Source organism: Megalobrama amblycephala, linkage group LG9, assembly GCF_018812025.1.
Source record: "Megalobrama amblycephala isolate DHTTF-2021 linkage group LG9, ASM1881202v1, whole genome shotgun sequence".
NCBI lineage: Eukaryota > Metazoa > Chordata > Actinopteri > Cypriniformes > Xenocyprididae > Megalobrama > Megalobrama amblycephala.
Genome location: NC_063052.1, coordinates 230,330 through 246,823, shown reverse-complemented (window position 1 = coordinate 246,823; position 16,494 = coordinate 230,330). Strand labels below are relative to the sequence as shown.

Here is a 16,494-nt window from a genome sequence, read left to right as displayed (position 1 = left end):
TCGCAACCAAATTAATCCACAATCACAGCCAATCAGAAGAGAGAGTGGGCGGAGTCTTTCTGTAACCACACTGCACTCGCAACCGAATCAATCCAAAATCACAGCCAATCAGAAGAGAGTGGGCGGAGTCTTTCTGTAACCACACTGCACTCGCAACCGAATCAATCCAAAATCACAGCCAATCAGAAGAGTGTGTGGGCGGAGTCTTTCTATAAGCGCACTGCACTCGCAACCAAATCAATCCAAAATCACAGCCAATCAGAAGAGAGTGGGCGGAGTCTTTCTGTAAGCGCACTGCACTCGCAACCAAATCCATCCACAATCACAGCCAATCAGAAGAGAGTGGGCGGAGTCTTTCTGTAAGCGCACTGCACTCGCAACCGAATCATCCACAATCACAGCCAATCAGAAGAGAGTGGGCGGAGTCTTTCTGTAAGCGCACTGCACTCGCAACCGAATCCATCCACAATCACAGCCAATCAGAAGAGAGTGTGGGCGGAGTCTTTCTGTAAGCGCACTGCACTCGCAACCGAATCAATCCACAATCACAGCCAATCAGAAGAGAGTGTGGGCGGAGTCTTTCTGTAAGCGCACTGCACTCGCAACCGAATCCATCCACAATCACAGCCAATCAGAAGAGAGTGTGGGCGGAGTCTTTCTGTAAGCGCACTGCACTCGCAACCGAATCCATCCACAATCACAGCCAATCAGAAGAGAGTGTGGGCGGAGTCTTTCTGTAACCGCACTGCACTCGCAACCGAATCAATCCAAAATCTCAGCCAATCAGAAGAGAGTGTGGGCGGAGTCTTTCTGTAACCGCACTAAGCCATCCAAAATCACTGCACAGAAGACAGTGTGGGCGGACTCTATAAGCACTGCACCAAATTAATCCACAATCACAGCCAATCAGAAGACAGTGTGGGCGGAGTCTTTCCGTAAGCACACTGCACTCGCAACCATAATCAGTTTCATAAATATTACACCATTGTTCATTATTAAAATACACTGAAACAATCTTAGTCATAAAATACGGTTGTTTGTTCACAGTCTGAACGTCATTGTCAGGATCTGAGGTTAATTATCCATCGTTGCTTTCAGTGCAGCTATAAGTGATATTCAAACTCATTAAACTCCTTTAACATTAATAAATCAGAACATGAGTCATATTTTCTGTTGTTCCAGCCATGACATTGCAGAAATAGAAACACTTTAAAAAGAATCGTCTAAAATAGAATCGTCACGTAACTCTGAATAACATGGAAAAGACGCTTTTTATCACACGACTCTCGTCTCCTCCTGACACATTCACACACTCGAGAGAGGACGGGGTTGCACTTCACAGTCCCATCAGGCCTGACACCGGAGGCTCTTACGGAGGATCGCTGCTCTTTACAGAGTCAGTTCGCCTCTTGACACTCCCGGAGTCTGACGCTGGGTTACATCAGGAGAGACACCCGAGGGATGATGGAGGGAAACAGATGAAGGACGGAAACGAGACCTGTGAGTGTTTGACATGCTTTAAAGGTAAACTCCAGGGACACACTGAATCTGGTGAGACTCTTCTCAGAGGGTTTCGCCAGCTGTACGACACACAATTCATTACATGTACCGATATCAGGGTTGGGTGTCATTATTACATGATGCTTTTCCTGAAGTATTATGCAATTATTTAAGACATTTCTCCTTACATAGAACTGGTTTGGCATTAAGCGTTCTTTAAAATTGAGTCAAGAACCCTCGAGCTCTGTGTAACTGCTTCAGTCTCCTCTGCGGTGTCGTCCTGATTCATCTCTCCTCTCTTTATCTGCTCATCACATCAGCGCTCGGTCAGATCTGTAAGTGTGTGTGTTGGTGTGTCCCTGCGGACAGAAGAGCCGGAGGGGGTGAGTTCAGGTCGAGCCGGAGCTTCATGCCGAGCCGAGTCCTCCTGGGAGCTCAGAGTTAATAAGACAAGTTTTAATTAATTTTCCCTCTATCAGGGGAGCAGGGAATGAGAAAATGGAGCAGGAGCTCCAGAGGTAATGAGAACCCTGTCGGTCTATCCCAGGACCGCAACCTTCAGTATATGACTTAACCTGAAAATTACACACTCTCATTCTCTACACACACACACACACACACACACACACACACACACACTTTCTGCGTAACACATATGGAACAGTAAGTAAGTATATCAATTCTTTGCACGTATTAATATAATCTCCAGTCTTATTCCTCTCATATGAATCAAGGTTATTACAGTTAACTGAAACAAAAAATAAAACCATTTGTTGTTGCTTGAATATATTATAAAATACATATAAAATGAAAAGAATACAAAAAATAATAAAATAAAAAATATATAATATTTTTATATCAGATATGGTGTGTTATATTTCATAAAATAAAAATAATTATCAGCTTATTGGTGCTTCCCTATATCCTGTCATATAAAAGATGATACTTAAAAATCCATCTCCTTTATATTATTCCTGTTTCACAATTCTGAACATAATAAGATCCATTCAGATCCCATTCTGACCAGTCAAGAGTCACTTAACAGCCCTGGATTTCCCACAAGACGGCTAATTGTGAGGATGTTATTTATTCAAAGCTTTCAGTAAACGAATCATGATGGCGTCGTCTAATTCATGTTCATCTTCCAGCGTTTCTTTCTAATGGAAGGAGGAACTGACCTCACGGTGAGCGCGCACACGTTTAATTGTTTGATAGCGGTGCTTTAAAATTGGAATAAAAAGCAAGCTGGAATAAATTAAGATCTGTTTTACTTCATCAGTTTTTAATTAGATACATCATGTTCGCTCGTGTTCCCCGGCTAATTATCATTGGTGTTTTTTCAGGGAATCAAAACAAGTGCGTTAATATTTATTCCACAGCTGAAAGAAACTGAAAAGAAGCATATATTGTATTGTATTGTATAAAAATCTTATTATAATCGGCTCATTCTCATTGGTGTTTTTTCAGGGAATCAAAACAAGTGCATTGTTGATGTTTATTCCATTCTATTCTATTCTATTCTATTCTATAAAAATTCCTTAGCGAATGCAAATGTATATATTGTCTTGCAAAATCTCTACAAAATTAAAGTCAGTCTACTGCTTCATGAATCACAGCTAAAAGTCTTGAGGTTAATTTTTACAGCGACTCCATCATGGACAGCTCGTTAAGGCCGGCTGTGACATCTCACATAATTACCTTGAATCCCACATGCAGAGCGAGACATTCAATCCAATAAATTCAACTCATTAAATAATGAAAAACAAGACATTTAATTCTGCATCAATTAGATGCAAATAATTATAATTGGAAAAAAAAATAAGGAGAGCTCAATTTCAGAAATCAAAAGGGACTATTCAAACGCAACAGATGCAATAATTTTATAAAGAAATTAGGCTTTTGGATACATATTTTCTCTGTAGATGTCAGAACAGACGCATCATATTTTACCTAATACCATATTATGCCCTTTTATAAAGTCTTGATGTTGTTTTTGTGCTCTACTAGATTGAATGTTGATTATTTTCCTCATATTCTCCATTGTTGCAGCTCCTCTCTTCCCAGTCTGTCAGTAACGCTCTGTTTACTTCCTGTCTCTATGAAGCCCCTCCTTCTGAAAAGCACAATGTGCTCTGATTGGTCGGCTGGAGCAGTGTGTTGTGATTGGTGTTTGGGAAATGTCCCGCCCCTTACCATAACCGCCAGTTTCAACACACTACTAACTAACTCAACCAGGCCCCGCCCCTTTATTCTGCATATTAAGTATTTAAATGAGGAATATTGTGAAGAAAACTCAAGATGGAGTTCAGAAACAGATATAGAGAAGAACTCCTGCCTTTTTCATGCTCAAACAGCAACATTAAACACACTAAAGACAGGGAAAAGCATCATCTTTAAGTTAGATTTTCAGCTCTACTAACTGCCTCAGAACAATCTCTCCATCCACATATATCACAAACACACAGAGGAAGGACGGTGACTGTCGGAGCCTGGAAACTTGTAAACAAAAGTTTGCTTTCCAATGGAATGATAAAAACCTGTGTGCGAGACTCCCAGAGGTAGTTTAGCGAGCCAATTAGACTATTTTAAGTGAACAATATGCATTATAGACTGGTCCATCTGGGGAAAAGCCTATAGGTCGCCTCCTCTGCTTTATGCTTATGACCATTTTGCATCCATTATTGATAATAACTCTGCAAACTATTCCCATTCTTTTACACAAATACCCTCTTTCTCTTTCTCTCTAGCTGGGTCCTTGACAGAAGTTGCAGTTGCGGCTCCCCGGGGCCGGCGTTCAATAATTAGTTTCGCTTTAATGGCTGCTGGGAGGGTCGAGGGATTCCTGTAATCCCTGCATCTGCTCACCTCTTACCGCTAATCTTCCCGCTCGATCTACAGCCGACACTTTCCCAGCGCTGAGCCTACAGGTAGTGATAATGAGGAACGCAAGCCCTCCCACACACGCCCTCGACTCCTGAGGTCGCTCGGCAGATTTCCCTGATGGATGCGGCTGTTCTCTCGCTCAGCGCAAACACACGAGCTCACACACAGGTCTGCGTTATTCCAAAGCGCTCGTCGTCCACAGCAGGGTTATTATCGTTAACTAAAAGTGCTAAAAATTAGAACTTTTTTTTGCAAAATATCTCTTAAATATATCATTATGAGCACTGACAGGTGACGTGAGTAACACTGATCATCTCTTCATTAGTGGGTGGATATATTAGGCAGCAAGAGAACATTTGGTCCTCAAAGTTGATGTTAGAAGCAGGAAAAATGGGCAAGCGTAAGGATTTGAGCGATTTGGAGGATTTGACTGGATCAGAGCATCTCCAAACCTGCAGCTCTTGTGGGGTGTTCCCGGTCTGCAGTGGTCAGTATCTGTCAAAAGTGCTCCAAAGGAAGGAACAGTGGTGAACCGGAGACAGGGTCAGGAAAATGGTTCAGGAATGGTTTGAGGTGTTGACTTGGCCTCCAAATTCCCCAGATCTCAATCCAATCGAGCATCTGTGGGATGTGCTGAACAAACAAGTCCGATCCATGGAGGATCCACCTCACATCTTACAGGACTTAAAGGATCTGCTGCTAACCTCTTGATCCAGATCCCACAGCACACCTTCAGGGGTCTAGAGGAGTCCATGCCTCGACGGGTCACGGCTGTTTTGGGACCAACACAATATTAGGAAGGTGCTCATAATGTAATGCCTGATTAGTGCATATGCATCACATGACTAAACAGTATTCATTTGGGAAAAAGACGCAGGATGAAAACATCTCAGTGTGGACGAAAGACCAAAACATAGAGAAAAAGATGCTCGTTGAAGTAAGCGACTCCAGCTACACACAAACATCTCTTCCTCCAGTTCGTTGGCAGCGTCTGTGTCTTTCCTCCCCGTCTCTGCAGTCATTATCTGTGGGGGAGACGAAGTACCTAAACGCTCTCGATGCTCTCTGGCACACCTGGCTCGTTAGGAAGCCTAGATTATCTCTAATTAGTCTGTAACTCTGGCCAGGCAGAGCTCCACCCTCCACAGGTGCTGACACTAAACAGCCTCATTAATATTGCAGAACGCGCCGGCGAAGATCAAACAGGCCTTAATTGAGCCTGGCTTAACTTTATAAAGCTGAGCAATTGAGGAGGAGGGGGTCCTGCGTAATCACTCAAAATTAAGGCAAATTCACAAATATTTGATGGAAACTTCAAGTCTGAGCAATAACAGAGTTGATGAGCAGAGAAACACACGGCCGGCAGGCAAAACGCTGCTGCTGCTGCTGCTGCTGGTTTGTTATTTACTACATAATGTCCTCGTCGGAGCGTCTGCTGCTCCTCATCCCTCCTCATGAGCAGAAGAAGGCTCCGTTGTGTCTCTTTTCCACTGTGCGGATGAGGTTAGACCAGACACTCGCCTGAAGGACAACAGCATGTCCGGCTCATTCAAGACACTGCGACATGTCAGTTCTTTCATAACTTTGACTGACACTCGTGGGTCCATTAAAGTCCAAATCGTGATTCGATTAACTGCACTGATCCCGTCAGCTCCGCTCGGAGCTTACATTCGGAATAAAATACAAAATAAAAGCTTGACAATGTAATGCACAAATAGTGAAGACAGAAAAAATGTACTATTGTGACAATATTATTTGCATATAATAATGTTAGTATATACAATAATGTTTACATTTAACATTTTTACATAAAACAACCTATAAATGCGAAATAATTTAATTTCCTGACGCAAATATAAAGAGTAAAAATATTAGTAATAATAATAAATCTTTGCTACATTGCTACATTAATATTTTCTTAATAATCATAAGTATTTAATATTAATAATAATATTAGTAAATGTTCTATTGATTGTTGTTATATTATTATTTGAAATCAATACAACAGTAATATAATAGTAAAATATTAGTCTTAATTTCCTAATATTTTCTTAATATTATTTCTTATATATTAATAATAGTTATGTAATAAATTTTTATAATACTAATAATAATAGTAAAATATTTGTCTTAATATCTTCTTAATAATAACATACTTTTGTACTAATAATAATAATAATGATGATGTTCTATTGATTGTTGTTATATTTTTTATTAATATTAGATGTTTTACAATACAATAGTAATATAATAATAGAAAAATATTTGTCTTAATATTTTATTAATAATCATATAATTTCATAATAATAATAATAATAATGTTCTATTGATTGTTGTTCTATTTAATATTAGTTTTTTATAATAAAATAGCAATATAATAATAATAGTAAATTATTTGTCTTAATATTTTCTTAATAATAACATACTTTTGTACTAATAATAATAATAATAATGATGATGTTCTATTGATTGTTGTTATATTTTTATTAATATTAGATGTTTTACAATACAACAGTAATATAATAATAGAAAAATATTTGTCTTAATATTTTCTTAATAATCATATAATTTCATATTAATAATAATGTTCTATTGATTGTTGTTCTATTTAATATTAGTTTCTTTATAATAAAATAGCAATATAATAATAATAGTAAATTATTTGTCTTAATATTTTCTTAACCTTATTTTGTATATAATAACAATAATAACCATAATCTTTAACAAACCTTTCTATTTGCAGAAGGAAATTAAAAAAAAAACTGCATTTTATTCCACCTTTGAGTAAAAGAATGAGTGCAGTAATTATTTCTTCATCTCTCACACAGGAAGTGGAAGACACATTGTTTACAAACACAATGCAGTATGCACACTATAACATGCAGCAGTATGCATTCACAGGTGTGCACTAGAACATGAGGAGGAACTCATAATCTGTTAAACAGCAGCAGAAGGTGGACAGGACACACAACCTTGAAGTGTTGAGGCTCATCACAGTGAGGGAAAGATCATCGTGACCCTTCGTCCCACTCCACACATCATGTAATGCTTTCCCCTCCTCTATCCCAGCTCTATCCATCTCTCTGCCTCGAGTGCCCCGAACCACTGACCTGCCGGGATGAAGGGCCAAAAAAGAGATGGATACAGAGCTGGAGAAAATGAAAGAGCAAAGAAGAGGGCAGAAGATTGAGGAGGACAGAACAAGAGCAGAGCTCAGTGTTACAGACCATCAAACACAGCCATGTGCTGAGATTTGTGCATAACTTCAGCATCCACACTGATGGAGGAACAGCCGAGTCGTGTTGTTATTGACTCATGCTGTTATTTTACCATAAAAGAAACATACGTGAGTGATCATGCTCCAAAAATATGACCATAAAAGACGTCTGTCTAACTCATTCACTGCAAAACAGCTTTTCTTGCTCAGTATTTCTGTCTTGATTTTCATTAAAATATCTGAACGTTCTTAAATCGAGATACATTTACTGGAGAAGATATTGAGTGTTTACTGAAAAATCATGAGTTTGTGATTAAAACAAGAACAGATATCTGCCAGTGGATGCTAATGCTAAAACATGCTAACAATGCGATAAATCGTGCTAGAAACATGCTAGCAATACGTTAAATCATGGTAGCAAAATGCTAAAACATGTTAGGAATATGCTAGCAACCTGCTATAGGGGAGAGTGGGGTAAAGTGAGACACTTTTTACATTTGCTCCCCTCTAAGCGAGCTAAAATGATATATCAGTAAAATTTACACATTTCCCATTAATTCAGGATGTTTCCTAGCCATAGAAATTATCAGAATGTATTCAGGACGAAGGTCAGTGAAAATATGATTGTTTTAAAAAAAGTCATCTTGTGTCTCACTTTACCCCAGCTTAGGGGTAAACTGAGACAGACCAGAGAAATCAAGGGGGTAAACTGATCCACTTACTTTTTCCACTCTGAAACTACCATAACAACACATGTTGTAACAGTTAGAATCCTGACAGCTAGCTTGACAACCACACATTCCAGAACTAATGTCAGACTAGTAACAGAATCATGGGGACTGGTCAATTAAGCAATTTTTTTTTCTAAACACTTGAAAGTAACTCTGAACAAAATCAAATACAACATAATATAATTCAAAATATTTTAATTAACATTCAAATGACAGATAGAACCAGTTAGATTAGAACACAATCTGGGGGTCAGAACACAGGACCCTTAGGGTGCGTTCACACTTGTCATGTTTTGTTCGATTAAAACAAACCCTGGTGCGATTGCTCAGTTAGTGCGGTTTATTTGAACATATGTGAACGCTGTCCTAAAAAGAGACCCTAAAAAGGACAGAATCCTCACGCATGTCGTTTTGTCTTGTCATAGTTGCGAGTTTGCCCATCACAGGCATCAGACGCATGTCTCGTTTGTGTGTGTGACGGATGGATTCCTGCCGCTGTTTTGACAACTTTACACATGTTATAAGCTCTTCACGAGTTCCCAGCTGGCCAAAGTACCATCACACACAGGCTACGCACTGCTATGCACACACAACGAGCGCATTTACCTCAGCACACAGCATTGTTTGGGATTTTTGTTAAGTTCCGTCTCAAAATAGGCAATACGTCATAAAATCTGACCAATCACATTGTGAATGTATCCCTATGCCTCAAGGTTCGGTATCTTTTGGTTCGGTGATAAAATTGCCAATCTGAACGCTAATTGGACCAGGACTAAATGTTTTTTCTTCCTCTTTGGTCCGGACCAAATATAACCAAACGAACCAAACTACAAGTGTGAACGCACCCTTAGAGCCAGCTAGTGTCTGGAGGTCAGAGCAAAGCACAATCAGAACCAGCTAGAACAGCCTGGGACTCAGAACACAGGACTAGATCCATCTGTATTAGAACATCACTAGGCCTACTCTACATTCCAGCCCTGAAGGTTACAGGGAAAGATGAGGAGTTGCTCTCTCCATCTCTCCAGGCCTTTTAGGTTGAGGCAGCTTCTTTACCACAACATGTGCCACATGATTCTCCTCGAGGGTTTTTTTGCCCCAGGTTGTCTTTCCTGGTGTTTTGCCTTGGCATGATGGCTTTTCTACAATGTTATGACATTAAAAATAAAACACATGTAATGTAATATTACATTAAAATATTTTTAAGACTAAATTTAACTTGTGCCTCATGTCTCACTTTACCCCAAAGCATTTGTCTCACTTTACCCCACCACTACATTTTAGAAAAAAATGATCTCTCTTAGCAATTCAGGCTAATCTTCAGCTAGCATCATCACATGGTTTTATATGTTGATAGTTCATTAACATGTATGATATAAGTTTTTCTACCTGAATCATTTTGCTTTGGCACAACAGTTGATTAAGTTGACCGCAAGAAAATTTACTTTTACATGCAAAAAAAATATTTTTGTGAAAAAAACATGCTTAGCACAGCACCATGAGGTCCTCTCCTTCATGGCCAAGGGGAAATGTGAGGGGCTTGAAAACATAATTGTCACATAACCACAAATGTGTTCCGTTGCCGAGATACAGGGGGTGTCTCACATTACCCGATGTCTCACATTACCCCACTCTCCCCTATCATGCTAGAAAATGCTAACAACACATTAAAATACGTTAGCAATGTGTTAAATCATACTAAAATGTGCTAAATCATGCTAACAATATGTTAAATCATGGTAGCAACATGTTAAAACATGTTAGTAATGTGCTAAGTCATGCTAGAAACATGCTAGCAACCTGTTAAATCATGCTAGAAAAATGCTAACAACACACTAAAATATGTTAACAATGTGTTAAATCATACTAAAATGTGCTAAATAATGCTAGCAATACGTTAAATCATGGTAGCAAAACATGCTAAAACATGTTAGGAATGTGCTAGTAACCTGCTAAATCATGCTAGAAAAATGCTAACACACTAAAATATGTTAGCAATGTGTTAAATCATACTAAAATGTGCTAAATCATGCTAGCAATGTTAAATCATGCTAAAACATGTTAGTAATGTGCATGCTAGAAACATGCTAGCAACCTGTTAAATCATGCTAGAAAAATGCTAACAACATACTAAAATATGTTAGCAATATGTTAAATCATACTAAAATGTGCTAAATCATGCTAGCAATACGTTAAATCATGGTAGCAAGATGCTTACAACATTCTAAAACACGTTAATAATGCATTAAATCATGGTAACTACATGCTGGCAAAACATGTTAAAACATGGTAAACCATGCTAGCAATGTGTTAAATCATGTTAGAAACATGCTAGCAATGCATTAAATCATGGTAGCAACATGTTAAAACATGTTAGTAATGTGCTAAGTCATGCTAGAAACATGCTAGCAACCTGCTAAATCATGCTAGAAACATGCTAACAACACACTAAAATGTGTTAGCAATTTGTTAAATCATGCAAGAAACATGCTAGAAACATGCTAAACCATGCTAACAACATGCTAAAACATGTTAGCAATGTGCTAAAACATGTTATAAACATGTTAGCAACATTCTAAATTAGGCTAGCAACATGCTAAAAAATGCTAGCAATGTGTTAAATCATGTTAGAAACATGCTAGCAATGCATTAAATCATGGTAGCAACATGTTAAATCATGTTAGTAATGTGCTAAGTCATGCTAGAAACATGCTAGCAACCTGCTCAATCATGCTAGAAAAATGCTAACAACACACTAAAATGTGTTAGCAATTTGTTAAATCATGCAAGAAACATGCTAGAAACATGCTAAATCATGCTAACAACATGCTAAAACATGTTAGCAATGTGTTAAAACATGTTATAAACATGCTAGCAACATTCTAAATTAGGCTAGAAACATGCTAAAAAATGCTAGCAATGTGTTAAATCATGGTAACTACATGCTAGCAACATGTTAAAACATGCTAAACCATGCTAGCAATGTGTTAAATAATGCTAGAAACATGCTAGAAACGTGCTAAATCATGTCAGCAATGTGTTAAATCATGCTAGAAACATGCTAGAAACTTGCTAAACCATGCTAGCAATGTGTTAAATCATGCTAGAAACATGCTAGAAACGTGCTAAATCATGTCAGCAATGTGTTAAATCATGCTAGAAACATGCTAGAAACGTGCTAAATCATGTCAGCAATGTGTTAAATCATGCTAGAAACATGCTAGAAACGTGCTAAATCATGTCAGCAATGTGTTAAATCATGCTAGAAACATGCTAAAAACGTGCTAAACCATGCTAGCAATGTGTTAAATCATGCTAGAAACATGCTAGAAACGTGCTAAATCATGTCAGAAATGTGTTAAATCATGCTAGAAACATGCTAGAAACGTGCTAAACCATGCTAGCAATGTGTTAAATCATGCCAGAAACATGCTAGAAACGTGCTAAATCATGTCAGCAATGTGTTAAATCATGCTAGAAACATGCTAGAAACGTGCTAAATCATGTCAGCAATGTGTTAAATCATGCTAGAAACATGCTAGAAACGTGCTAAATCATGTCAGCAATGTGTTAAATCATGCTAGAAACATGCTAGAAACGTGCTAAACCATGCTAGCAATGTGTTAAATCATGCTAGAAACATGCTAGAAACGTGCTAAATCATGTCAGCAATGTGTTAAATCATGCTAGAAAAATCTAGCATCTATGATTCTGTGAATCTGTGGAGAAAATAGTGACAATTTTAATTTTCGAGTGAACTGCGTCTTTCGATCAGGCAGTGGCCTTTCTGAACCCCTGCGGCATTAAACTCCCACGGCCACATGCCATGAGCTCCAGAGCTCTTCCCATCCACTCCTCCATTTGTCAAATCAATTTCCATCTCCGTATCATCCTGTCTCAATATGACTTACCCCAGGCCGGGGCTGTGCGGCCGATCGATCGCCAAAAGAGTTCAGAGCCGAAATTGAAATTGAATGATGCCTCCATTCTAAGCACCGAGGATCAATGTACAGATGCAAGAAGGTGCTGGCAAGATTAATTAATAAATTCATTGATTGCTTAAGAGGGACACGATGGGGAGCATTAGGAAGGCTTTGTTTCTTTCCTTCTAGGAGAATGCGATAATCAAGTTTGAAGTCGATGTCCTCTGCTGTCACAGTTCAATACTGTCCCTCCTCTCATCTCAAGGACAGGTGTATTATCGAGAGGAAAACTAAATCTGAAATAATTTGAAAGGTATTTAAGGACACTTGTCTTTTTGAGACAGCAGAGAATTTAACTCTGAAGAAAGATGGAACAATTTAAATCAGAAACTTCCAGAGGACATTGTGTCGGGATGAATATATATCACATGTGAAGACTGGAAAGCCCTCAGCCGAAGTCCCTTTAAGGCAACTCATTCCACTCGGCGGCCATCTTTGATATTCAGTCATGCAACTTCATCAGATTCTCCAAAGCTGTTCATCAAGCTTATGATTAAATTTCATATTTGAAGTCACCAATGAAATCTGACAACTGTCTCATAAATTTTGTTTCTTATGCTCATTTAAAAAGCTTATTTTTAAAAGACGGGACTTATTCTGCCATATTGTGTGTTGCACTTTCTCCTATTCATAACTAATATAAGTGCACCGTTTTTGAATATCTAAAGTCTTTTCCTCAAGCACAGACTGGAGAACAGCGCAAGGTTAATTTCACCAACAAAAGAATAAGGCTGGGTAAAAATATGTTGATTATTACTTTTGATCTACATTTAATGAATAATGTTGACAAATGTCTTTCTAGAGTTTCCTTGCAGGGTTAGAAGCGTACCACATGACCAGTGCAGTTTGATTCACAAGCAAATGACTCTTAAGCACAGGTTCTTTTTAGTGAATGACTCCGAGTTGGTTCTTTCAAGTTGAAAAATAAATGTTACTGGTTTGAATCTCTTGGAAAAGAAGGTTCAATGGATTCTATATAGAACACTAGGGGTTTGAATCAATTTTAAAGAACCGTTGATGCCAAAAAGGTTCTATATGTATTAAACGATGGCATAAATACTTCCATAGAAAGGAGGCGTGTCTGAACTGACAAAATCATAACATCTTAATTATAAATGCAGCTGCTTAAACTGATTGTGGGAGGTTAGTGGATAAAATGCAGGTTTCTACAGTAAAACACGGCACAAATAAAGTGCCACGCTTGTCTAGTAAAATCATCCCAGCGTGTTTTGAGCTTTGGGCTGTTTGTGCGGAGCGAAGCACAGTCTCCCATAAAGAGCCTAGAGAAGAAGTGCGCATTAGGAGAAAGTGCAAATAAACCAAACTCAGCTCTTTCCAAGCATATAGAGACATTCAATCTTCCTCTCTGCATGTGGACGCGGAGGTTAGAGACAGGTGCTGTCATCTGAAAGATAACAGTACTGTTGGATTTGATTGATTTCTAAAATATATACACACATATTATATACATATATATATATATATATATATATATATAGACACATCAAAATAAAATTAATCACTAATCCAGCATTAATATCAAACCATGTCTTTCACATTTCTCCCACTCCTTCTCCTCAGATTTCTATTACACCTTCATGTAACTTGTGTAAGCTTGTTCACAGATACATCATCTCTACACACCAGACTCAGTGTTTATCAGAGCAGAACACAAGGGTTTTTGACTCAACTTTATACCAGAAAGGCTCTATAGTTTGAAATCGCGGGTTTAAAGTTTGTTGATTGCGCGTCTAACTCTCCTGTCCTCATGGGGGCGCTGTGTGCTTAGGCACTTGTGTTCATAGTGCTGTCAAAATAAAAGTTCTGCTTCTGACACATCGGCCAAACAAAAAAAAAACTTGTCTGCCGATGCCGATATTTAAAAAATGCCAAATATCGGCCGATCAGCTTTGGTGATATATCGGTCGACCACTAATAAGGAGAAATGCCTTAAATGATTGTATAATACAGGGTTATTATCGTTAACTAAAAAAATGTGTAAACTATTAAAAAAAATTCTAGTGAACTAAAATTTACAAAAAAAAAAAAAAAAAAAAAAAAAAAGTAGTTATTTACCGGAAATAAAAACTAAAAAGAACTAAAACTAAAACAGAAAGAAAACTAAATTAAACCTAATATTTAAAAATAAAAAATAAAAAAATGACAAAAGCACATAATGAAATTACAAAAAATAAAACTAAAATTAACATAAAAGCAAACCAAAAAAATAAAAGCTCAAAAATATCAAAATATTAAATATCGATGGGCCGATTTCAAAACACTGCTTCGGAGCTTTGCGAATCAAATCAGTGACTCGGATCTCCTAACAAACGGCTAAAATGCTGAAATCACGTGAAACAAGTTTTTTGAAACGAGTCACTGATTTGATTCGCAAAGCTCTGAAGCAGTGTTTTGAAATCGGCCCATCACTATATTGTTGAAAAGTCGTTATTTTATTTTTTTGGCGCACAAAAATATTTTCGTGGCTTTATAATATTAATATTGAACCACTGTACTCACATGAACTGATTTAAATATGTTTTTAGTACATTAATGGATCTTGAGAGAGGAAATGTCATTGCTGGCTATGCAGGCCTCACTGAGCCATCGGATTTCATCAAAAATATCTTTAATAAACTAAAATAACATTGAAATAATACTTTTATGTTTAATGGGTTATTTCATTTTTTTCTAGTGAAAAAATGGTTTACGAGCTGTTAAATTCATAACATTTAATTAAAATTCAAAATTAATTAATTAATTAAAAACAAATCTATATAATGATCCCATGATGGAACCTCTAAACGGCTCTATATGAAGCGCCTGACGGAACCTTTAAGCTTCTATAGATCCTTTTCTTCTACAGTTCCTTATTGGCATCGATGGTTCCATGAAGAATCTTTACATCCACAGAATATTTCCACTGCAGAAAAGGTTCTTTACAGGGGAAAAGTTTCTTTAGATTATTAAAATACTCTTAGGGTCTGATCACTGAAAGTTTCTTTAGGGACCCAAAAATGGTTCTTCATGGCACTGCTGTGAAAACCCCCGTCTGGAAGCTTTATTTTTAAGAGTGAAACTGCAGTGAAGAGAAGAATCCAAACATCCACGTGCCCACGGGGGACGACCTGAACCTGACAGAGAATAACCACAATAAAAAGAAAGCGAGGGAGGCGGAGAAGAGAAGGAAGACGTGCCAGCGATGTGCAGCAGATCGACACGCTCTGACTGTGGGAAGGAGGCGCTCCGCTCGCTTTACAACCTTTTCCAATGAATATGGAACAATCCCATCACGCAACATTACCCAGATCATTCCACGAGACTGACTCCGGCTCTCCTGACACTTCCTCTCCTGAGTCTGGGAAGGAACATGGAAAAGGTACAGTAGGTATCTAATGCTGCAAGACCACCTCAAACAATGGTGACGACAATACGGCAGAACCCTTCACATGAGACGAGAGAGAGTGAGGTGAACACACCTCGACACGGGCCGGATTCTCTGATGAACTGGTACATGAGAAGGTTCTTTCTGAATTTACACAGAACATAACTGTGAAATAAACAGCTTGTGTCTGCTGTTGTTAATTAGCATAATACACGCCCACAATCAACACACGCACGTGTTTACATGCTTGCTAAATAAAATAAAATACCTTTTTATGTGCTTAAAGGCCTTAAAGTGCTTGAACCCCAGTAAATGCTGCTTGCAGCTTTAATTTAACTTTTATTTTTGTTGAGGCAGGTTTTTTGATAGATCTCCTCATGCTGATCAACTTTGCCTCAAGAACTAATGCTGTCAATCAAATCCTTCATTAATTATTCGCAAATATATGAAAAACCTACTTTTGCGAACTAGTCCGAGGTTTTTCACCCGATCGGAACGAAACCAGCGCAGGACGATTCTCTGGACTCTCTAGATCAATAATTATCAAAAAAAAGTTGAACTTTACCCATTGGGTCGCTATAACAGGGTCATTTACATAATGGGTGTGGCTAAACATACCCAAAAGCCTATAAATTCTAAAAGAAAACTCAGAACTTCACGGAATTAGGTGAGCACATGCAGCATAAGACTCTAAAGAAGCATGCCAACTTTTATCGAGATCAGACCATAGGTGGTGCTATAACTGTTAAAAAGCTTTAAAAAAACATATTTTTAATGGTTTTGGCTTATGGTTTGTGC

General features: G+C 38.0%; 1 long non-coding RNA gene across 1 annotated transcript in view; it reads right to left on the bottom strand.

Annotated features, from left to right (window-relative positions):
- LOC125274657 overlaps positions 1-16,494 on the bottom strand; it is a 100,705-nt gene that overhangs the window by 60,977 nt on the left and 23,234 nt on the right. The gene's annotated exons all lie outside the window — the stretch shown is intronic.